This window comes from Aethalodelphis obliquidens, unplaced genomic scaffold (genome assembly GCF_003676395.1).
Source record: "Aethalodelphis obliquidens isolate GAN/ISIS:26980383/991018 unplaced genomic scaffold, ASM367639v1 scaffold51, whole genome shotgun sequence".
Taxonomy (NCBI): Eukaryota; Metazoa; Chordata; class Mammalia; order Artiodactyla; family Delphinidae; genus Aethalodelphis; species Aethalodelphis obliquidens.
Window position 1 is genome coordinate 14734723 of NW_020837995.1, and position 25267 is coordinate 14759989.

Consider the following 25267-nt stretch of genomic DNA (forward strand, 5'->3'; position numbering starts at 1 on the left):
CAAGAACCCCAACAGACTTAACCTCTGTGTATACTTAATACTCCCAATTCTCCTTTGCTAGGCAAGGGCATGATAAAAATATTTGTCTTCTTAACAGATAAACATGCCCATACACCTGGCAAGGTATAATTGAGGGAAGATCAGTTTACAAGGAAAATGCAAGATAATGAGAAATTTTCTTAAACCAAGGCTTTACATAGAAAAACTTTAAATAGAACTGTAACCTGAAGCTATTCACATGTAAGCATTCTTAATGTGCGATGGAATCTGCACATAAAAAGAAACTTGACTCTGCAGGAAATAATAGACTCTTCAAATATGTGATGAAAATAAAAAATCACAAAAAGCAGAGAAAATCGACTGCTAGTGCTTATTCCCTAGAACCCGTGCGCTCTTCCCTAATTCGGAGAAAATGCCAGCTCCTTCACAGCAAAGCCTGACTAGAATAGAGCTGATACCACCGGTGTCTCCTTCATCTGCTGAATGTTCCTTTGACTGACTTGCTCTTTTCTATACAGAGCCTGAAGGTTCTCCAGCAGCCACTTAGAGACCCAGTGCCTCTGCAAAGCTTTGCCTAAACACCCCCAACCGCAGTAATTATTATCTTTGTGATTCAGTGAGGTGCACTTAAAATAATTATTTAACGTGGATTACTAGTAATTGGTATGCCTTGTCTACCCAACAATATTGAAAGTTCCTTGGTGGTAAAAAAAAAAAAAAGAAAAGAAAAATTCTTTTGTATGCTGCATAGGAAACAGCCACACAGAAGGCATTGCATGTGTGCTGAAGGTATGCTTATCCATGAATAAATGAAGAATTAATCAAGGATTAAATAATGCCTCATCCGTTCCTAAATCACTGTAAGGCATCATTGATACATTCAACACGTGAGACTTACTTACATTGTTCCAGGCACAGTAACCAGGTTCTGGAAAGTCAGTGGTGAACAAAGCAGGGTACCTGCCCTTGGGCATTCATAATGACTTGGAATCTTATCTCCCATATTGATGTGACTATAAATCTTCTACCAAAGTCATAACCTAAGATGAGGAAGAAAGAAAGGATGATGATAACCTTTCCATTCCACTCCAAACTGGGAGACTCGTCCTCTTTCAGTTTAAGTCAGTGGTGGTAGATTACCACTTACGCCACTGTTCAGCCAGTTTTTAATTATATGATGGATCTTTACCCTTCTCTCCATAACTTGCATGACCCCTTATCAAGAAGGGTGGAGTAAATGGGCTTCAATGGTTACACAGCCCTTGGAATTCAATGGATCTCAACCTGGCTCCACATTCAAATAACTTGGGATGCTTTTAAATAAATTACAGATGCCTTGTCCTCACCCACAGAGATTCGAATTAATTGCCCCAGGTTGGGATTTGGGCATTCATATTTTCTTATTTAACTTCCTAGGTGATTCTGACGTGAAGCCAGGGTTGAGAACTACTGTCATAATTCCTGTCTGTTCATAATGATACTCTTAAATCTTTCTGAATAGAAAATCAGGAACCTAACAGGGAATAGTATGTGCACATGTATTGTTTCTATAAATACAAGTATCTTAAATAAGATTATAAGAAGTACAGGAAATTTACATGGATCAATATCATATTGTTTTTAAATGACCATGCACATTATTTTAAATATTGCAAATATTTGGAAAACCATCGTAGGAGGAACAGAGGTCATAGGATTAAACAAACAAAGCCCTACAAATTATTAATGTGTTCTTCAAATTCTCTATTTCAGAGCTTCTCTATACATCAGCTTTCTCATCTATATGTTAGGGATACCAAAGTTTATCTTTGAGAGCTATTTTAAATGTTAAATGAATACTCAAATACAATTGATCCTTACTGTTCACAGATTCAGTAATTGTGAATTAGCCTACTTGCCAAAATTTATTTGTAACTCCAGAATCAAACTTGTGGCACTTTCCTGGTTATTTATGGACATGTGGAGTGATGGAAATTTTGAGTTGCTTAACACATTCCCAGCTGAAGTCAGACAAGGCTACGCTTTGCCTTTTTGTTTCAGCCTTCGTACTGGAAGCAGTTGTCCTTTCATGACCTATTTATTGCCTTTTTACATTTTTTTGCTTTTTTTAGGTAATTTCACTGTCTCACAAAATGGTCCCCAAGTACAGTGCTGAAGTGCTGTCTAGCGTTCCCAAGTGCAAGAAGGCTGTGATGTGCATTATGGAGAAAATGCATGTGTTAGATAAGCTTCACTCAGGCATGAGTTATGCTGTTGGCCATGAGTTCAATGTTAATGAATCCATGAACGATGAACAATATATAGTAAATAGGAGCCTTTAAACAAAAACACACATATGAAACAAGGTTATATATTGATCCGTTGACATAAATGTTGTGACAGAGGCTCATAGGAACTTAACCCTGTGTTTCCCCAAGGAGCAATTGTTCAATATTCTCTACTTCAATGTTTGTGGTGACTTTATAGAGTATAACTACTATGAATAACAGGAATTGACTGTATAAAGTGTCTGGAACATAATTCTTGCTAGAAAATATTAGTTTCTGTGCTCTTCTCATGCATTACTAGGAGTTGTCATCTTTAAATTATTTTAGAATTAAGTCTAGATATCAATGGACACATTAATTCTATTTGTAATAGAATCCTTATCTGTTAACGACAATTCCATGTGAGCTTCTGCTGTCTAGAATTGAGCCTTCTATAATAGTGAGACTTCAAGAAAGTCTTCAAACTCAAAAATAGCTAGAAAAATAAAAGAATCTTTTTAGCAGCGAAGAAGCATCCCAGCACCAAATGCAGCTGATAAAAGCTGCCATATGGATGGGAAGAGCCCCTTGCTGAAATATTAAGCCTGCAAACAGCTACAAAACATGCAGAGAAGGATGATGATCAGTGGATGGTGACATCAATTAGAAGCACAGACAGGCATGCAAACCAGTAGACACTCTGACAGTGGAAAACAATGAGTGACAAAAGAGAAAAAAAGAGAACAGCTACAACTATTAGGGCGCAAAGAATGCCCTATGTAATGCCTATAACCCTAGAGAATATCAAGCTGCCATGTTGAAAACACGTCATCCAACAAAGTACTCTCTTGTTCGCCCATTATACTGAATGACAGAACTACTCTAAATACTCTGAAAAATAGAATGTGTGCAATCTCTGCAGTAGATCAGAACATTGGAAAAAAATGGGCAGTTTGATTTGTCTTCCTCTAGTGAAAAGATGGAAGCAAAACAGTAATGCTGATAACATTTATAGACAAAAATGGGTGAGCATAAATGAATGATAGCAAGTCAACTGAGTAGTAAGCTTTTAAGCCCTAATATCAGAATTAAGAATGAAAAGCTATTAAATATTTGTAGGTTCTGAGTGCCTTAAAACTGTACGTAGTGACACATTTAGGATTTCTATATAAAGAAGCGATATGATTCCCTATGTGTTGACGTTGCTTTTATGTCCTTTAGCAGAGTTTTATGGTTTTCTTCAATGCAATCCTACTCATTCTTAGTTTTTTCCTAGGTTTTTAACATTGTTACTATTGTCATGAACAGTACTTTTTCCACTTTAATTTTGAACTAGAGGTTAAAAGTATACAAGGAAGTTAATGATTTTTGCATTTCCTATTTTTTATTAAATTTACTTTAAAATTTAATTGAGAAAGAGAAAGAATATATCTAAAAACAATGCATGTTCTCCTCCTTTGCAACATTTATACCTTTTTTTTCTTGATCCAATAAAACTTAAGCTAGAATTTACAGAAAAATTTATTCCATGCAGTGACAGAAGTGTTTAATTTCTTCATTCTGACGTGGATGTAACATTTGTCTTTTCTAAGAATTATGGTGGTGGTTGGTTTGAGATAGATATCTTTATGATGCTAATGAAGTATTATTCTTTACCTAATACGTTATTGACCTCTTTAAAAAATTAGAAGAAAAAAAAAATAGAAGACATTAAATTTTACCCCAAATTTTCAACATCTTTCAATAAATTCATACATTTTATCATTTGAACAACAAATGTAGTTAATCATATTAATAAATATACTAAACCATCCTTGCTTTCCTGGAGGGAAAGGGGAGAGCCTTCACAGTTGTAATGTATTATAGTATCAATATTTTCTCAATTCTTAAATGCCATCAATAATTATGGTAAAGAACCTTTCAAAGAGAAAAAGAAACATTACTATGTAAGATATGTATATGGTTTATAAGGTGCTTCTCAATTTCAAAAACATTAAAATGTGAAAAACTGTATAACTTAGAATTAAAGAAATAAAATAGGAGACTTCTGAATTTAAATTTCAAAGATTAATTTTTATTTTAGCAACAAAATTCATAAATGGCAATGAACAAAGCTATCTTTGTCCAATTTTGGTATTGGATTATGCAGTCTTTGCCCCCGCAACACTTCTAAAGATTTGGTCCGTCATCTTCTAGAATCTATTATGATATCTTATGTAATCATAGGTTATCACATTAGTCACAATAGTTATACAATAGTAGCAATTTGTGTTAAAAGAAAAAGTTAAATTATATTAGGCACATTCTGTTTAAGAAAGCATAGGAGACTATCATTCAACTTCCATAGATACACATATACACACACACAAGAGCACACAGACACACAGCAGTTTAGAATATAAAACTGTTTAGAATATAAAAAGAAGAAATGATACCATTTTAAATAACAACAAAAATTATTAGGAATAAGCTTAACAAGAAATCAGCATGATTTGTCAAAGAAAACTATTGAGGAACAAAAGGAGCATACCTTATCCTTAAACAGGAGGTCTTAGTATTATTAAGATGTCAATTTTCAAATTAGTGAATTTTCTAGAATCTAAATTAAAATACCGATGGAATATTTTAAATTAGAAAAACAGATTCTAAAGTCCTCATGGCAAAACGAACACATGGGAACAGTTAGAAAAGTTCAGAAAAATAATAAGTGAGCTGTAACTCAATTGCTGTATAAATGTATTTCCACATTAAATAATTTGGTACTAGCACATTATGTACAAACAGAACAATAAAATAGGATAGAGTCCAGTTCCAAATATATTTAGAAAACTTGGTATATGATAAATATAATGTTAAAATCAGTGGAGAAACAGGAGTTGTTCAATAAAATGGTAATGGGAAAGTGGCCAGCCATCTGCAAAAGAATAAAGCTACATTGTTACCAAATACAAATGGATCCACTAGTCAAATGTTTTTAAAAAATGAAAGCGTTAGAAGAACATACGGAATCATAATTTTTGTGTTGTTGTTTTGTTGTTGTTGTTTAAAAACTTGGGAGTGAGAAAGGTTTTTGTAAGCACAAAAAGATGACTGATAAATTTGATTACAAAATTAAAAGTCCTCACATGACTAAAATATTTTTAGATGACAAATTTATATTTGTATGCCATAACAAAGGGATGATTTCCTTTATATATACAAAATTGGTTTTTTTTTTTTTTTTTTTTGCGGTACGCGGGCCTCTCACTGTTGTGGCCTCTCCCGTTGCGGAGCACAGGCTCCGGATGCGCAGGCTCAGCGGCCATGGATCACGGGCCCAACTGCTCCGCAGCATGTGGGATCTTCCTGGACCGGGGCACAAACCCGTGTCCCCTGCGTCGGCAGGCGGCCTCTCAACCACTGCACCACCAGGGAAGCCCTATACAAAGTTTTTAAAATTCAATAAATTAAGGGGTGAAGATCATGAATACAGAGCTTACAGAAAAGAAATACAAATGGTTTATCAATGTAAGAAAGCTGGTTAACCTCACTTAAAGTTAAAAATACATAAATTAAAATAACAATAAAATTTTTACCTAAAAATTAGGAAAGTTTGAGTATACATGTTGTCAAGTGTTTGTGGAAACTGATACTCTCATTATAATTTGATGTAACTTCTGTAAAGGGTAACTTGTTGATACATATTAAAGTTTCACTAGCACATACTCTGTAACCCAGAAGTTGCTTTTTTAGGAATTTATATAAAATATGTAATTGCACATGTACTCAAATACAATAATAATAGTAATAATGGTAGCTGTCATTTATCAAGCATTTGTTATAGACCAAGCATTACTCAAAGTGCTTTACATATAATACCAATTTATTTAATCCATTCAAACATCCTATAAATTATGCATCGATTCGGAGTGCTATTATCTGTAAGTAACCAAATACCCAATTTAGAAGTGTATTACCTAATTAAACAAGAATTTGGAAGAAAGTGATCCTACACTCAGATCTGTGGTATAGCAGTTTGGGCTCTTGTTGATGCCTTAGCAGTTCTCTTGGCCTTCTGATGGTGGCAAGAAGGCTGCAGCAGCTCTGATCATCACAGTCTCACAAAATGTCAGATGGTAGCATTAGAAGCAGGAAGCAAACCAGTGCCTCCTTAGTCCATCTCTTTTGATCAGGAGCAAAAGTCTTTCTAGAAGCCTCACCCAGCACAAACTTCCACTTACATTTCACTGGACAGATAACATTAATTGCAACACTTATTTAAGCACTTAACAATTACCAGACCCTGCTATAAGTTCTTTATATCCATTCACTCATTTAATCTTCACAACATTTTTTAATGCAGTAGGGACTATTATTATCACCTCTTACATGAAAAGAGTTTAAGTAACTTGTCCAAGTTTACACAGCTAATAAATGCTGGACCCAGGTTCTGACTTCACAGTCACACATTTTTTTTTTTTTTTTTTTGCGGTACGCGGGCCTCTCACTGCTGTGGCCTCTCCCATTGCAGAGCACAGGCTCCAGACATGCAGGCTCAGCGGCCATGGCTCACGGGCCCAGCCGCTCCGCGGCATGTGGGATCTTCCTGGACCGGGGCACGAACCCGTGTCCCCTGCATCGGCAGGCGGACTCCCAACCACTGTGCCACCAGGGAAGCCACAGTCACACTTTAAACAATGAACCAAACCATACTGCCAGATCGTGTGCCTCTGCTTAAACAGATCACTGACAAAGGGCTTTGTGATTGCCAATCTTGCTAAAACCAATCATTGTTTATCCTCTAGAACTAGGGGAGGGACTCAACTTACCCAAGTATATTGTGTGGCCACCAAGACAAAGTCAGTGTTCTAAATCTTAAAAAAGAAGGAGGAAATAGCTGTTGGGTAGGCAAATGAAAGTATCTGTGATAGATAAGTGCTACTGTTGTCCCCAGTAAACAAATAAAGAAACTGAGACATAGAGTAAATAACTTGCCTGAGGTCACGCAACTTGTGAGGGACATAAGATATTTCTTGAAAAGTTGTAGTAAATGCCTGGAAATGATCTAAATTGTATGAATAGGAGGCCAAATTAAATAAATTATGGAGATTGGCGCACTATGATAATGTGTAACAGTTTTTTTACATGGGATAGATCTATATGTAAATGTATAAAGAGACTTATTATATGTTCTAAGCTTAAAAAATAAGAATATCAAGATACAGAAAACTGTGTATGAAATGTGGGCCAAAATAACATGTAGATGTATGTAGACTTACATGCTTGCATAGGATCTGTTTGCCTGGTTCTGGACAGATATACAAGTAACTAATAACAGGACTTGCTCTGAGAAAGTGGACCCAGTGATCAGGGAATGAAGAAAAATTACTTTTGGGGGATAGTTTTTTGTAATATTTGAATTTTTGCCATATACATGTATTGCTTTTTCAATGAAAATATTTAGTTTATTTAAAAACTAATTTTGATGTTACAAGTGACATTTTTCTGTATCCAGCATCTCACAAATTTCCTGAAGATCTTAAAGAGTTGATTTTTTGCTATATTTCTTTACGCTCGTTTGGACAGTTTACAGGAACTCATGTTTTCAAACGCAAATTTAAATAATTTGAAAAGCAATCATAATCTGCTGCTTTCATCTGTTAATAAAGTTAGGTTTTGGATAAAGAAACACAGTAACATTTGCCAGATGTCTTCTTAGAGCAAAAGAGAGCCAGTCAGTTTTGGACTCTCAGTGATCGATATCAGTTCTTTTTCCTATTTACTTAATTTTCTTAGGAAGCCAAGTAAAAGAAAAGTAGATTTTCTTTCTTAATCAACTTAGAGTACCACTTTCATCCTTGCACATTTCTTGAAGGAACATTTACCTGACAGGCCCCCTTCCCTCCTCCCTCCTCTGTGAAATTTCCAATATGCTCTTCCCCTGGGAAACTGTTTCATAAGAAATGCATATGAAGACTGAACTTGACTCTATTTGTTTTTGAGGTGGCCTATTTTAAATGCCTTCTTTTTAGATTCTTTTACATCTTTTTTTTTCTACTTAAACAAAAATGAAATCAGAATTGATGATAATGAAAATACTGATGATGCAATCTCTGTCTACCAGACTAAATTTAAGATTTTCTAAATCCATTTTGGCGTCGACACCTTGGCACTGCCCTACTAAATCTACAATCCTTAAGATTTTCTGGGTGAGGGGTGAAGCTATGGAAACTGCATGAAGAGCTGGCTTCTTACACTCTCTCCTGAAGGGAGGAACTCAGAGAGAAAAGCAGTATTAGTGAAAAGCTCATTCCAGGAAGTGAACAGAAGAACTGAAGCTCTGGCTCTGTGGGAAAATGGAGACTTTGAAGGTAATGCTTGTGCGTCCAAGAAGAATAATGACCAGCTTGTGTCCTGAGAAGGTGATGCTGGAGTCCTTTTGTTCAAAGCAAAACCACGTTGCCTAGTTACAGAGAGATTTTGCTCTAAATGTCAGAAGTTTAGGCAGGAGTAGAGTTAGAACCCACATCCCTAAAACAAAGCAAAAAAAAAATTTTAATGATGTTAATACAAAACTTTGTTATTCAGACACATTTCTTGTCCCAGCTGGACAATCGTCCCAGGAGTCTTGCACAAATCATGGTTAAAAGTGCTCAGTTGCTTCTTCATTTCATTATTTGATATTCCTAACACTAGCAATGAATTGACCTGAGGCCCCTTCCTAGCTGGTCACTACAGACTTTAATTGTGGTCTGCAAATCCCAGATATGTACCTGATTTGCCTCACCTTGGAAGCACAAGAAGAGCTGGTGGGGTTGTATGTTAGAGTCTATCAGTGTGTGTCTAGGTGTTTGGGAAGGTGACAGGTTGCGGTGTTTCCAATGCTGTGCATTCAAAAGAGATGCAGTGTTGGAGCAGCAGTATTAGCCCCTCCCACTGTCTCCCCCACAAACAGGCAATCAGAGTAATATAGTTTGATTGTGTTGTGTCCTCACAGTCCTTACGTACCATCTACGAGAGCAGCAAAACTACTATCAGCAGAGCGACAGTTCAAATCATCTCTGTGATTCTGCCATTCTCTTTGAATGAACCACTGAAACCTAAAATTAGCCAAGTCTTTATGAAATAGCATTCATCTCTGTTTTAACTGCTAATGACAGTGTTGTAAAATGGTAAAAGCCAGAAAATTCTGTTATTAGCTCATCACTCTTTGTGCATTCTTCTTAGAATTTACCTTCCTCGGTCTCTATATGAACCCTAAACGTGTCCAAATACATTTAATTGGACAAATACCAAAAGCTTTAGCGATAGCCTGCCCCAATAGGCATTCTCTTTGTTTTCATATTTACATAACTTCTTAGGAGTTAATTTCTTTTAAACTTGTATTTTAAACGAACAATATATGAATTCAGTTCAACTCAATACATGTATTTTGAGTTGAATAGAACACAACCTTGAGTCTAGTAGAACACAAAAAAGTTTTTTTTAAGCAGATGGCATTTCACCTAGATTGAGAGGTTAGATTGCAGGAAACAAGAAGGAGATCAAAGTAAGTGGTTATTGTTCACACAAAGAGATACATTGCCTCATGTAGAATGATGACAGTTATAGATATGGTAAGTCAAGAGTGTGTATTTTGGGAATGGCAAATAGTTCAGTTGGGATGAAACAGCCCTATGCTACATGTTGGGGAGAAGTAGGCTCAAAAAGTAAGTTAAGACCATACTCCAGAAGTCCTCAAAGATCAGCATAAAGTACTCATAATATATTTTAAAGCAATTCTGATAATCAAATGAAGTAACATACATAAGGCATTTAATAGTGCCTGATACAACGTGGGTGCCGAACGAACATCAACTCCTTTCATTTTGTGAGTAGTTGGAGCCCTTACAGGTTACACAGACACTAATAATTTTCAGAAGGAATGCTGCAAGAACATTGTTCATTGTGAAAAAGGCCAAGCGTGTTCAACAAGGGAAAAGTACTTTATTCCAACTAGTAAGTATTTGAAATCTTTCACTCCTCTGGCCACTAAACTGTTTATTCTGACTCAATGCAGTGTCACGAAAACTGAGTTACCTTATTTCCTGATCCTGAATTAATCCGGGATTGATGTCTGACACACCTGAGTCAGGATTTTGCTTTGTTTTGTTTCCACGGTAGTAATTGGGTTGGGAGCTTTGAAAAGAAACCTTTAAATGTAAACTGGTGCTGGAGCTTCCGGTGTCCAGAAATAAAAATCAGTGAAATTTAGTGTCACAGGAAGGAAGCACCTGGAATACAGTGATTATAGTTCTTCACCAAAATTCTGAAACAAAATTCATCAAAAGATCTCAGTGCTTCTTTGAATTGAAGGCAGCCTGTGAACTGTAATTTGAAAACTGAACTGCTGGATTTTCCCAGATATTCTAGCGGTAGATGGGAGAAGAGAAAAGAAGTTTGAAAATGCAGCTGTCCTTCAAAAAATCTAGGCATATGGACATGATACTGAAACTCATCTAACCCAGCTCTCTTGTTTGGAGATGCAGAAATGCAGCTCCACAAATGCATAGTGGTTGTCCATGGGCTCCCAGACCATAAGGAGCACTCATGGGATCAGAACCTGAGTCTTTAGACTTCTGGGTCTGTTCTTTTTTTTTTTTTTTTGCGGTACACAGGCCTCTCACTGTTGTGGCCTCTCCCATTGCGGAGCACAGGCTCCGGACGCGCAGGCTCAGCGGCCATGGCTCACGGGCCCAGCCACTCCGCGGCATGTGGGATCCTCCCAGACTGGGGCACGAACCCGTGTCCCCTGCATCAGCAGGCGGACTCCCAACCACTGCACCACCAGGGAAGCCCAGTCTGTTCATATTTTACTGTGTCAGATTTCTTCATCTTGGCTGAGTAGGTATTTTTCTTATGAATAAAAAAATCTAGAAATCAGTGTTAAAACAAATCTGAAGACAAATGACACCGGATACATTAATAGAGCCTCAGAGCAAAACAGTTTTCAACCCAAGGTATTATGTCTACAGCAGATATTACTTATTGGGTTGGCCAAAACTTTCATTCGTTTTTTTTTTTCCATAAGATGGCTTTAGTAGCACTTAGTTGTCTTTAACTTCATTTGAAAAAGCAACATTTTCGGCATATTATGCTTTATTGTTTCAAGAAAGGTAAAAACACATCTGAAACGCAAAAAAAAAGATTTGTGCAGCGTATGGAGAAGGTGCTGTGACTGATCAAACATGTCAGAAGTGGCTGGCGAAGTTTCGTGCTGGCGATTTCTCACTAGACGATGCGCCACGGCTGTGATAGACCAGTTGAAGTTGATAGCGATCAAATCGAGACACTAACTGAGAACAATAAACGTTATACCACGCGGGAGATAGCCGACATACTCAAAATGTCCAAATCAAGCGTTGAAAATCATTTGCACCAGCTTGGTTATGTTAATCGCTTTGATGTTTGGGTTCTACATAAGTTAAGCGAAAAAAACCTTCCTGACTGTATTTCCTCATGCAATTCTCTACTGAAAGGTACCAAAAACATTCCGTTTCTAAAACAAATTGTGATGGGTGGTGAAAAGTGGATACTGTACAATAATGTGGAACGGAAGAGACCGTGGGGCAAGTGAAATAAACCACCAGCCACACCAAAGACCAGTCTTCGTCCAAAGAAGGTGATGTTGTGTATATGGTGGGATTGGAAGGGAGTTCTCTATTATGAGCTCTTCCCAGAAAACCAAACGATTAATTCCCAATTAGACCAACTGAAAGCAGCACCCGACGAAAAGTGTCCAGAATTAGTCAACAGAAAACGCATAATCTTCCATCAGGATAATGCAAGACCACACGTTTCTTTGATGACCAGGCAAAAACTGTTAGAGCTTGGCTGGGAAGTTCTGATTCATCTGCCATATTCACCAGACATTGCACCTCGAATTTCCATTTATTTCGGTCTTTACAAAGTTCTCTTAATGGAAAAATTGTCAAGTCCTTGTTAGACTGTAAAAGGCACCTGGACCAGTTCTTTGCTCAAAAAGATAAAAAGTTTTGGGAAGATGGAATTATGAAGTTGCCTGAAAAATGGCAGAAGGTAGTGGAACAAAATGGTGAATACGTTGTTCAATAAAGTTTTTGGTGAAAATGAAAAATGTGTCTTTTATTTTTACTTAAAACCTGAAGGCACTTTTTGGCCAACCCAATATTTATAGTTCGTCCTGCTCAACTTACATACATTTATACCCACATATACACATAAAATGGTGACACTCGTTTTACATTTATAAAGTGCCTACCTTATGCTTTACAAATGCAGGCACAACTACAGAGGAATTTGCTCCGATTGGGTTCTTTTTGAAGATTCCTATATATATAGCTGAGTTCTGTTTATAGAATATCTAGTGAGCTCCTACTACATGTGCCAGGCAAAATTCTAGGGAGCGGTGATTCCAATTAAGAAATCTTCTTAAGTCTTCTTAAAAAAGGCAATAAAATAGTTATTTAGACCCAAATCTGTACTATGGCATGAACTGAACCATTTATTATGTGTTACAGCCATAAAATATTCAAAAACAAATAAAAGACCAGTGTAACTATAATTGGTACCAGGTGTCTAACAGTCCCTCCTCAACAGGAGGTGAACCTAGGCAGATCTGTTAACATCTCTGTGAAGTCACTTCCTCAGGAGGAATGAGTTCCCTTTCTTGGTCCTGCTTTTCATTTTCCTTTTCCTGTGTCCAGTGTACACCTCTCCTGTCCTCTTCACTCGAACCTCACCCATCTGTAGCGATTAGCCACTTCCTAGGATCAGAACTGAACATCTAATTGCAAATTTTCCAAGCATTTTCTTTGAGGTTGTTCAAAGCTCATCTCTAAGGTTGGGTTTTACCAATCAACTCCTTATGCTATTCACAGCATTTGCACAAATTGGATAGATAGATGCAAATTCTGGGCAGGCTCTGTGAACAGCTTCAGCAACCATGGCTGCTACAGAACTGCTATTGCCACGGAAGGATTGTACACACCTCCCTAGCTTTAATGGGGAGTCGGGGAAGTAGGTAAAACTTCCCGGGCTGAGCTGTCACCAAAAGATCCTATCTCCTCTAAGAAGCACTTTAGGCTTCGTAAGTTAATGTCTTTCTCTGTCAAATACCCCCCTAGCCATAGCAAATGTACATTGACTTGGTAGGGTTTGTCATTTAACTTTTTAATTTAACTTGTGTTTATGAATGATTCTTGGTATTCTCAGCCCTTGGGTAGGAAGAAGGGAGGGTCAAAGGAAAACTGTTCTCCACTCTCTATGCGGCTTTAGACCATCTCCTCTACTCTTGTGTTATAAGCTGCTGTTTTCCATCTTCCCTTTCCATCCTTTCTGCCTTTTCTTCCCATTCCTATCTTATTCATGTTTTGTCTTTTATTTTCTGCATTTCCTGCCCAGTCTTTCTCCCATCCTCTCAACTTTTCAGGAAGACAGAACAGCAGGTGGGCAAAGAGTACGATCATGTCAGAGACAGGGTGTAGGCAGACTTTGCCTTGGGTAAATATGTTCAGTCCCTTTTTTAAGAAACGTTTACCCTTAGTGACTAGGCTAGAAGAACTCGTCAGCATTAGATCAGTTTTAGCACTCACATTTTTACAGATGAAGAAACAGCCTTAGGGAATTAAGTTTGGCAACAATATAGCCAAGAGTATCCAGAATAAATTCAGAGTTCCGGGGCTCTTCCTATTGTCGGATCATGTGTCCCAATTCTTAGAGTGTAAAATATTGCTGTCCTAAAATTAGGTGGTTGTCACTAATGCTTGGATGGTCCCAGTAGCATGAGAATTCAGATTTCCAAAACATTTATAGTCAAATTTTCAGCCAGCAGTTGAAAGAAATTTTACATGACACCTTTTTCTGAACTTACAAAAATGCTTTTGTTTACCAATTCCTACCCGAATGTTCTGCTCTAACAGTGTTTATTTACATCTTCACTGTGCCATGAGAGTTCTGTGAAAGAAAACAAGAAATAGAACTGTCATCCTGTTTCAAGAAGTTGAGCCCAGACATGTCTCTATATATAAAGGCAAGGCCAGTGCCCTACGAAAATTCCCTATTTTACCCCTGTTGAGTAATTGTACTAGCAATTATATTTAACACCAGCCTGGCTTGGGTAAATTTATGACATGTAACGGATAATCCCTTGCTTAGTCACCAACTCCTTTATTTTCATTTAGGAGAACTGGGGAGGCTGCACCTGAGAGAATGTTTTCAAAAAGGCAAATACTATGGATTTGTGGCATCTTTCCAAAACCAGAACTGTGTAGGGGGAGCAAGACAGAGACAAGGATCATAGGTATTTACACCCCTCAGTGTGCAGAGTACAGGGGTGAATTTTTTCTGCTCTAATAGAATTTTCTTTTCTTACAGTTATCAAAATGCAGCTAAATTCCTCCCACTATGACCCACTTGTAAGAATCCCCTGATCTTTTTGTTCTTGCTCCCTAGTCTCTATAATTAGGGAATGTGTGTTCATCACATGAACAGCAAATGAAGCTTTACAATGTGAATGTATTTTAAGTGTTTGAAAAGTACTTTCTACATGATTACCATCATCATCATGGCCCTTACATGATCTTAAATGGCCCTAAATAAGCTGCCATGTAGGATGTTCAGCTACCCCGAGGCTGGGAGAGAGCCCAAGCCACATGGAGAGGCCACTCCTAGGCACTCCAATCAGCAGTTCCAACCGAGTTCAACCTTGGAGTCATTGCAGCCTGATTGTCCAACATGGGAGTGAAGAAGCCTCCAGATGAGTTCAGCACCAGCTGTTCAGTCACCCCCAGCCTTCAGGTCTTTCCAGCTGAAGCCCCAAAAATCATGGAGCGGAGCCAAGCCACCCCCACCGCACCCTCTCCGAAATCCTGAACCCCAGAATCTGTGAGCATAACCAAAGAGTCGTATTGTGCCACTGCATCTTGGGGTGGCTTGTTAAAACCAAGAATAACTGGGACAATCACCGCCATCATCATTAATGAACTTGTCATTCTGAAGTTTTAATTTTCTGAAGCCCTAAATGGTCGTACAGGACGCTGGGGGTATTTAAAAACACTCTTCAAGCACAACATAATCAAATTTTGTGTGGAGCTACAAGCATTCTCTAGAACATCATGCTTCATAGAAAGCTACATGAAGATTGGATTGGGTGATCCCCATGAGAATCCAGATAGTTCCATAAACTGTGACACTGAGGGAGGTGTCCAGGGTTCTGGGGACCCAGTTGGGCAGGCTCCAAGATAGGAAAGTTTTTCCTTCTCTTTTTATTCCCATATACGTATTCTCTGTTTCTGTTCTGACATTTTAAAAAATTTTAATTCTCTCTCTGCTTAAAAATCTTCTTAAACAAATACAATTAATTAAAATGTTCATGAAATTTGTTTTGGAAAAATTAAAGCCTTAGTATTACTACTGTGGAATATTTTTTCATCTCCAAGCTTACTCCAGAGCGTCATTGATAATTAATTCCACTGACTTTGTTTCCCCTTTGATATACCTTGTAGCCTGGAATATACTCTGTAAAAACAGTAATCTAAAACGATGCACAGTATTAATGGCTCTGAAATAACTTGGGTCAGTTTGTTCTGTGTCATACTATAAACATCTTGTTGATCTAACACAGGAAAGCGTTAGACTCAGATGAAGTCAGACCTATCCCAGCCTGGTCTTGGCTAACTAATTCCCACTCTGCTGTTTATAACATGTACACTATTCCAACAGCTTATGTATAAAGAGCTGGGTAATATATGGGCTCTATTCTGCTCCCAGCTGCTTGCTCTGGTTTCGTACATCTCAGAAATTACAAAATCAATGAGATGAATGCCTCCCTGCCTTCCATCTACCTCTCTCTGCATGCTCCACTTCCAGAAACCAAAAGCTTATTTGAACCTGTAGAGTGAGACCCTCTGCAGATTGGGAAGCAACAGTCTCTTCCAATACCTTAATGTCATTGTTCCTTGACCTAATGAATAGTTTCTTTGTCCTTACCACAGCTGGCCTCTTTCTGCCACTGCAGCTTCCTCTCTCCCCTCTTCCCCATGTTGCATTGAGGTGCTATCCTTTCTGAATGCTGTTCCTTCAGTTCCCACCCAGGCTGAGTCTTGCCCCCGTGCTCTTCCTCTGCTGGAATACCCTCCCGTCTTCCAGCCGTCCCTCCACCCTCAGCCCTTGCCTGCTCCGCAGTAAATGTATTACTGCAACGTATTAATGAGTTCCGTTCTCATTGTAAGGTAACTCCTTTTGAGTTTTTAAAAAATTCAAACATACAGAGAAGTTAGAATATATTACAGTGGACATCCATGTAGACTCACCAACCGTTATTTTACTGCCTTTGGCCTCATCTTCATCTTTCTTTTTTTTTTTAATTTCATTAAAGAACTGTTGATTTATTTATTTATTTTTTTTTTTTGGTACGCGGGCCTCTCACTGTTGTGGCCTCTCCCGTTGCGGAGCACAGGCTCAGCGGCCATGGCTCATGGGCGCAGCTGCTCCACGGCATGTGGGATCTTCCCGGACTGGGGCACGAACCTGTGTCCCTTGCATCGGCAGGCGGACTCTCAACCACTGCGTCACCAGGGGAAGCCCAAGAATTGTTGATTTATAATGTTGTGTTGATTTCATCTGCATCTTTCTATCTGACTTTTGTTTTCCTTTTCTGAATGGTTTAAAAGCAAGTTGGGCAGAGCAGTCAGGCCATTTTATCCCTGACTATTTGGGCACAGAGCTCCTCAGAGCAAGGTCATTCTTAAAGCACCACCTTTTGAAGTCCTTCCTGACACCTCCTCACAAATGGAACCCTTACCTCAGCTTTTGAGCCTCCCCCTCCCCATTCTCACACATACACCTTGATTTCAGCATCTGTAACTCGTACTTGATAGAGTTGTTTATAGGGCTGTATCTTCTTAATCAGCTGTAAACTCGTGAGAGCAGGGCTCCTTTTCTTATTATTCTCAGTATCGTCAGTGCCCGGCCCAATGCCTGGCATATGGGACATGCTTATTAACTGTCAGCCAAATAAATGAATGGCTGAAGGAGGACCGTCCTCTCTTGGTTTCCTGTCCCAGAATTCCAAAGCCATTCATCCCCTTGGATATCAGCCATGCCTGCCTTGACAATCTGAAGGCTGCTTTCTCATCCTCCAGGGCTACTCTTCAGAACTCTTATCACCCTCTCACCCCAGCCTCATTTCTTTTACTATCAAAAGATGACCCAGCACGTCACTTCACACATATCTGTCAATTCCTCTGTCAGTTCCTTCTCCTCCATGCCTGTATCTGTCCTTTCCTTCTAAGTTATTTCAGAGAAAGAAACATCTTTCTTCCTTTGCTGTACAACACTTGCATCTGTGCTTCATCACATCCTGTTCTATGTGTGTAGAACAAACCGCCTCAGGGTCTGACCTGAACTTGAATCCGAACTCTAAAGTGTTGCAGCTGTTTCCAGCCTCTCTTCTTCTAGAATATGGGAATTATGTTGTTACCGTAGGTAACTGTAAGTTTCAGTAACTTTTGTGAAACAACTACCTGGCATTCACTCGCTTGCCAGTCAGTTTGCACTAGTCCCCGTCCTTCCCCAAAGCACGTGGAGTTACTTACCTCATTCTGCACCTTTGAGCATGTCACCCCTGCCTGAAATGTCCTTAGCACTTCTCCACCTGGAGAAATTCTGCCATCTTTCAAGATCTCGTGCAAGTAGCACACTTGCCATGAAGCATTCCTGGATTATGACGCCTCCTCTTGAACACTCAGGAACAAAAACCAGAATGAGTCAATCCCTCCTCTATGCTCTCTTAACCTTCCATAGACACCTTTACAAAATATTCTCATGTTGCATTGTGAACACCTGCGGAGGGTCTGTCATACTCACTGCTCTGTGAGCTGTAGTGTCTTCGTTTGTCTTACACACACACGTGCTAACGCCACCACCAGGAACATGATATGTTACCTGAGAAACAATTATATTTTGCTAAGTGTCTTGAGTGAGAAGGGTATGGTTCCTGGGTGTCTGTCCTTGCTTGGTTAGCGGTGTACTTGACTGGAGACCCAAGGTGAAAACTCCCGGGGAGTCTTGACCAGTGCACAGCAGAAAGCCGGTGAGAAATGGGGAAGCCATTCTTCAATAATATCTTCCTACCACTGTAGACTCCCTTGAAATAATGCTTAGGAAGTTTTCTATTCCCATAATGAGCACAAGAAAAATTTCTAAGGGATGAAAATAGTTAAGGAATTGAGGTTTGAAGAACAAAAGGAATCTCCAGTGCCTCCTTCCTGTATGTACACACACGCTTCAGCACTTAGGAAACCACTCACCTCCTTCTTTTCTCCCTCACTTTTAAAGGGCTGCTATTAAATTCCCATGTCCAGTGCTTTTCTTGTGGGTATCTGCTTTTTCCTCCTGTTGTGTTAGTTACCCAGCATTAGCCAACCTAAGTTTTGTAGTGAGAAATATTACACAGTAGTATTTTATAAGGATTTTGCTTTCCATTTAATTACTTACAATAAGTACATTTTGTAAACCAAGTTAGCATTCCTGAGAAAACAATGGTATTGTCAAGATGATAGCTTTGGATTTAGATTATATTTTGATAACAGAATATAGAAAAATATCTTTGTGTTTTTATTCCATTTTCAAAGAAATTGGTGGTGGGTTTTTCTCTACTAATTTAAACATTTCCCTGCAGTGTTGATAACTCAAAGCAAATCTCATTATATGCAGTGCATAAGAACTAGAAAGTGCTGCTGAATTGAGTTGAAAAATGAAACTGAGTAGTTTTGGCTAGATATGATAGCTGTTCCAAGAATTTTAAAAATACCTATCCTTTGGCTTGTCAGTATACTAGGCGATGTAGGTTATACAAGAGAACCGTCAGTAGTGACCCATGCTCTCAAGGGTATATACAAATGTGGACATAGGTCAAATTATAAAATAATGCAGTACAGTATCTGTAACTATGGCAAGTGTATAAAAGATATAGATGAAATCCATAGGAAATGGCATAATGAAAAACATTTGAGAACTAGAAAGAGAAACTTAAACAGAAAAGCAGGTAGGGTTTGAATAGGTAGGTAGGGGGACTTCGGACGAAAGAAAAGATCATAGCTTTGGGGAGCACAAGGAATAAATCAGGCCTGTTGGAGTACTGGGTAATGGAAGGAATAACATATTTGAGGCTCAGAGATGGAAAGCTTGGGTTGACAAAGTAAGGATCCAAGTGGTAAGTGAGCAGGAAAAACGTGTCTTTTACTACCATAAAGGATGGATTGGAAAGGGAGAACGTTGCAAGCAGGAGTAGCAGTTCAGAGGCTATTACAGTATTTTAAGTGTGAAAACCTGGTGGTGGTAGCAATAAAATGGGATCAAAGAGATGTGAAGGAAGAAGCTATACAGCTTGGTAACTGGGTCGATATAAGGGCAAGTAAGAGAGAAAGAACTTGAGTGGCAGAGAGGAATATGGTACCAGTGCTTACAGTGGAATAGGGAGTTGAAACATCCTGATTTGAGGACGAGCATATGTGATTATGTTTGTAAAAATAACTACTACTATTATTTGAGCATCTACTGCATGCCAGGTAGTCTGCTACTAATAATAGCAAACATTTACACTGGAGTCCTATGTGCCAGACACTGTTCTAAAAACACGACCTGTATGGATTCATAGAAGACTTTCAAATCCCTGTGTGATATTATTATCACATGTAATCCTTATACTATTTCTACATGATATTTTTATCTCCCTTTTACGAAGAAAGGAACTGAAGCACAGAGAGGTTAAGTGACTCGCTAAAGGTCACACACAAAACCAGGACTCAAAACCAGGTAGCCTGGCTCCAGAGCCTGAACTCTTAACCGCTCTGCTATGCTGCTAAGCATTTCACATGCCTTAACTAATCACACTGGACAGAGCCCAACAACAGTGAGAAATGGCTTTCCTGATCATTCCCATTTTATACATCAAAAGCTCTTACAAAGTGAAGTATTGGGGGGGAATGCCACTACTCTATTGTGTATAGACCACAAACAATTATGAGAGAAGGCAAAACCTAAGATATATGTAAAAGTCAACTGCATGGAAATTGAAACCCTGAAAGTAGTGGAAATAGCGAGGAATAGCGTTAAATCCTGAGTTTTAAGAAAAATATATGCCAATAGTATTTTAGTTAACTTGAAGTAGTTAAATTACTGATGTAATTTATTCTATCACCAAGTTTTATTAAAATGTTTATTGGCAATCCTGAATACATGTATTAATGATACCAATAAAAACGTTTGGACTAGATTTTATTTTCCTAATTGCATCAGCTTCTCTTTCTGGCTAAATAATGATAATTATATAACATCAGTATGAAAATTTCACTCAACCTGAGTTGCTTCTTTTTATTTTTCCACTCTAGGCAATGTATTAATAATTATCAGAATAATTCAGTGCAACATAATAAATATGACCTAATAATATTTAATCACATTAATAATGTAAGTGGCAAAAATTAAATGACATTCAGAAATGTGCCTGCAATTTTAACAAATCAGTTGGGTTATCAGAAAGACAGGGAACTTTTTCAAATGGGATTTGTATTGCAAGCCAACTCCTTTAGCTTCTGATGCCAGAGACAGAAAGATCCGCTCTCTCCCTGGTTGCTGTTGAGAACAGGGGAGGGCCACTTCTGCATGTTTCACTGGGTCCTGGACAGCATATGCCCCTAACCTGGCAATCTTCCCTACCCCTAGAAAATCCCCCAGTGGCCAGATATCCATTTGAGCCACATCCCCACAATTACTCTTTGCGAAGGGAAAAAAGAACTAAATTATTTACAAGAGTAAAATCTGTACCCAATCATAAGAAGCCCGAAGCTAAAAATCTGTTGTGTACTTTTCTTCTTTCTGAAATAATATTAAGCTTGGGCATATATAATTATACAGGAACCACTAGGCTATGAAGGATGAGAAAATATAACACAATTATCTCTTCACAGACCTTAACTGAAATCTGACAGAAATCAACATGAGCTGAGAACACTCCCCCTCCCCTTTTCCCTCTGCCACTTAACCCCTGCTTTCAAACGGCTGTCTACCAGAATCCACATCTGCGAATGCTGCCTACACTCCTGTCACAGGACGACTGGGCCGGTCCAGAAAGCATTCAGCGGGAGATGTCACATTCAATCCAGGGATAAGGTTTGCAGGAAAGTTTGTTGTTTTGATGCAGTGGCAACACTGTAAGCTTCACCATCAGCTGAAAACCAGCCCAGTCTATGGGGCAAAGGCAACTCTGCTCAGGAACTTGCAGTGAGATAGGAAAAGGAAGAAGGAAAGCTATCACGTGGGCATGTTGGGGGCAGGGGGGATTAGCACCAGGATAATTGGGAGAAGAAAGATAATGAAAGGAAACCAAGGAGTTAATTTCTAATTTCCCAACTAGCCTGATGCCTGCAGAAATGCCCTTCTGCCCACGTAGGAAAACTGGCAGGCATAGCATATAAAGGTCTCTGTGGGAGAAGTAAGGCAGTGATCCCATCCCTTTGGATACGTCTTCAGGCGGTGCCCTGTGTGAGGTGCTTTCTCAAGCTAGTTTTTCTGCAACACCTCTGTCTTTCACCTGGTTCAGTCTTTGCATACTCTCCTTTTGGCAGTGTCACCTACCTTTGTCCCCGGACACTCTGTAGCTCTCCCATCATCCTGTGCAGCCTATGGGACATACCCCCCCTCCACACCAAACCAGCTCTGGCTCCCGGGTCCCCATCCTGGGCAGAATGTCCCCGAGACCCATTGGCTTGAACCTCTATAAAGTGAAATATGCTGTTGCTAGCAGAATCATTTCCAAATAAGAACTCAGTGTCTATTTCAAAAATCAGTTTTAGGGTAATGTTCAAATCTCTGAAATATCCTCAAGCCGGGCTTTTTCTCCTGGTAGAAGGGAGAGTGACAAGGAAGGGTTGGTAGGAAAGAAGTAGGTTGTAGAAAGCACATCTGATTCCTCGGCCATCATCATCATGTCATCAGAAATCCCTGGGACCACGTTAAACCCTGTGATTCTACTTGCATACAGCATGGTTTTGAGAAAGCTTGATTCATGATGAAAACATCATCAATTGACTATTGTTTGATTAAGAGGATAACTTGAAATTCCCGCCCAGTGGGTCGCTTTTGCCCCCTTCACTGATGCTCTGATTGCCTCAGCTTTCTCTCACCCTGTTTGTAGCCATGGTGGTTGGAAGGATGAGCATTCTGTTTATCACCACTCAAGATCACTTACCAGACTTTGCCTTTTAAACCAGAACACTAAATTACATCTTCAGAAGTAGCACAGTCCAGCCAAAAGCAAGCTTAAACGGGAGGGATGGCAGCTGGACAAGGCTGGGGCTTTCGTAGTCTCAGAAGGAACTGTGTACGTTAAGGATTAAGGTGGAGATAATTATAGGAGCAAACTATGGAGGCAACACTGTTTTGCAGCTGCCCCTTTATTAAGGATTCACTGGGCCTCTGTATCCCTTCCCCAGGAGAAGCGGGAATTCCTATTAGTTGAGGGGTTAACGAATAATTAGTACCTGCCAAATTTTAGGTCTCTTGGAAGATCTCTTGGCTCAGAGATCTAAGTGAAAAGCTAATGGTGGGCCTGCATGTAAGCAAATAAAACAGCCTGAGCACATAACAGCATATCAACAATGCAAAATACAGAGCAGGATTAAGAGATGTCTAATCAAGGAGTGACCACAGTGTTATAAAGCCGTGTAAAAATGTTTCTTAGATTATTTGCTTTTTGGTGTTATCAACACTATTATTTCCTAGCTAGCGTATATAATTTAATTGACTTAATCTCCTTACCCCCTGTTACTGGCTGAATTGTGTCCCCCTGAAAATTCATTCATTGAAGCCCTAACCTCCAGTACCTCACAATGTGACTGTATTTGGAGACAGGGCCTTTAAAGGGGTAATTAAGTTAAAATGAGGTCATTCATGTGGGCCCTAATCCAATCTAACTGGTGTTCTTAGAAGAAGAGAAAATTTGGGCATACAGACACCAGGGCATGCAGACACAGAGAAAAGACTACATGAGAACATGGTAGGAAGGTGGCCATTTGCAAGCCAAGGAGAGAGACCTCAGAAGAAACCAAACCTGCCAACACCTTGATCTTGGACTCCAGCCTCCAGAACTGTGGAAAAATAAATTTCTGTCGTTTAAGCCCCCCAGTTTGTGGTATTTTATTATGGTAGCCATAGAAAACTAACACACTCCCCTCCCTAAGAGGAATTAACATCAGTTAGCATTGTGTTTTGCTGTATATAAGAAAAATTCCAAAGTAACAACTTACAGGCAATCAATATGTATCTTGTGTGGCAGTTCCATGGTCATCAGGGGCTCAGCCTCCTTCTGTCTTTCTTTGCCTGATCCCAGCACTGGCTTCTATGGTGGTTCCGGGCTCATTTGCTGTTAGAGCCATACCTAACCCTTTCCCTAATCTTCCCTGTGCTGTAGGGAAGCTGGCCCCTGCAGCTTCTATTTGCTTGGTTCCTGGAATCATTGGCTTCTGACTGCATTTAACCAATGGGAGGCATTGGCTAGAGTTTGGGGCACGGGAGGAAGGAAGAAACTTTTCTGCCTTTGTCTGCCCCTCTGGAGCAGCTGTGTCTCTCTGGGGCTCCAGCTCCAGCAGGAGAGGTCCACTGTGTTACAGTTTGTGCGGGGTGACTCTGCACTCTGTGCTCCAGCAACACTGCCTCCTTCCTTTGCCTCCTTCTATTGTGGCACTGGTAGTGACTACCTGCTCTTGCTAATCTCTAGGTCTTCTCACCATTCAGTTTAGCTTCTGAGCTTTTGCAATACCTGTTCAAGCGATTGCGTGCTTTGAATTCAATCAGTGTTAAATGCAGAGTGTGGTTTTGTTTTCCTGGTTAGACCCTGCCTAAAGCAACTTTTGTCCTTCATATCACCTCATTGTCCAAGCTAGTTGCTGGAGCTCCACCCATCCTGTCTAGTTCTAGGACAGAAGAAGAGGGAAATTGAGGAAGAATGAAAACATCTTACCTCTCGTCCAAGGCAGCTCTTTTAAGCAACCTTTCTGAAAATTACAGAAATGCCCTTCTACCCACGTAGGAAAACTGGCAGGCATAGCATATAAAGGTCTCTGTGGGAGAAGTAATGCAGTACTTCCATTACACCTAAATTTTGGCCAAAATTTAGTCACATGACTACTTCTAGCAGCCGAAGAAGCTGAGAAGTGTACTATTAGCTGATTTTACCTACACTCTGAGTAAATTAGGGTTCTGTCACCAAAGAAAATGGGGAAAGTTGATATTGGGGGGCAAATAGCTGTTTCTGCCACTGCATCTTTAAAAAGTACTTCTGCATCTCCGTACTTGATTCCTTTCTTATTAAATTCTATGAGGTCTGATACTTTTAGGGACAGATAGCCCAATATTGGCAAGTTTTCCATACAAGCAAAAGGTGGGAAGTTACAATTTGTGCAACTCCAGAAATTCTGACATTAGGTTGTTCCTCCAGTCAAACTCAGATTGGCTCTCACTTTCAATTCTGTGCAACAGTGGAGGGCTAATTCTATTACCCTGCTAATCCCAAATAGCTGTTCTCAAACAAGCTATTAGTGTGGAATCTGAGAACCAATGAAGGGTAGAGTACTATTCAGATTACTGAATGACATTTTGCAGCATTACACTTTCAATTGCTCTATTACAAACCACCCCCAAACTTTTATCTTGAAACAAATATTCATTTGCAGGTAGGCTGGACCCAGATGGGGAGTTTCTCTCTTAGGGTGTGACTCACTGAGTCACAGATGGTGGCTGGGGCTTCAGACGTGTGAAGTTTTGCTCAGCTGGACATCCAACTCACACTCTCGGCTAGGAGTAGGTGCTGGTTATAGGCTGGGAGCTGAGCTGGAGCTGTTGACTATATTGTCTAGGCATAGCCTCTCCGTGTGGCTTGGGCTTCTCACAACACTAAAGCTGGGTCCTAGAGGCCCACTAAAGCATCCCTAGAGGCCCAGGCAGAAGGTGCTAAGGTCCCTCAT